The following is a 685-nucleotide window of genomic DNA, read 5'->3' on the forward strand; positions in this document are numbered from 1 at the left end:
AATGTAAATGGGACTTTTGGATCTTTTGCTACTTGGCACGGTTATATACGATGGTTAAAATCTGAGAGCTAAATTGAAATTACTTGCCTCTTAATTTTGGCTAGAGTGAAAGGGTTTGTATGCCTTATTTTGTTAGTCAGCTTCATGCTGCTTAAAAATTTATCTTCAGAAATTCATAGACCATGTAGAAATGATTTGTAATGTAATGCTTTAATTCATTGCATGAAAATTAGTATGTGGCTTCAAACTTCCACAGGTAGGCATACAACAATGGCTATTCAACTATACTGGTTGAGAATGGAGAGAACCGGTGATACAGGGACCAACCGTATCTTATGAAACACAACTATTTATAGACTTGTTTTGCTATAGGGAGGCTGGTGAACATGCTGAATAAGAATTACCTCAGTTCTGCAGCTTTCTATGTCTTTTTAATGCATTCTGTTTCAGGGTCACTTTCAATCAATATTTCATTTACTTACTGAGATTGAATGGGCGCTCTGAGACACAGTGTGCTGTTTATCATACAGATCGGACACCTCACGCCAGCCCGGAGCGTTCCGCCGCGCCGGGAGCTGTCCGTTCAGCACCACCGCGCTGCCGCTCGGAGCCGCATTGCCCTTTTTTTCTTTTTCACCAGGAGCTTTTCTTTCAGCACCACAGCATTGCACTTAGACTTTTTAAA

The 685-nt window shown here is 40.9% G+C and overlaps 1 protein-coding gene across 4 annotated transcripts in view; it reads left to right on the forward strand.

Annotated features, from left to right (window-relative positions):
• NOVA1 (NOVA alternative splicing regulator 1) overlaps positions 1 to 416 on the forward strand; it is a 145317-nt gene extending 144901 nt beyond the window's left edge. For all 4 annotated transcript variants that reach the window (XM_027638188.1, XM_027638189.1, XM_027638190.1 and 1 more), the window contains one exon: positions 1 to 416. This exon is cut by the window's left edge and continues 3487 nt beyond it. The gene's annotated coding sequence lies outside the window, so the exon portion shown is untranslated.
• The last annotated feature ends 269 nt before the right edge of the window (positions 417 to 685 follow it).

Source organism: Corapipo altera, unplaced genomic scaffold, assembly GCF_003945725.1.
Source record: "Corapipo altera isolate COAL_440 unplaced genomic scaffold, ASM394572v1 23, whole genome shotgun sequence".
In the NCBI taxonomy this organism is placed as follows: Eukaryota; Metazoa; Chordata; class Aves; order Passeriformes; family Pipridae; genus Corapipo; species Corapipo altera.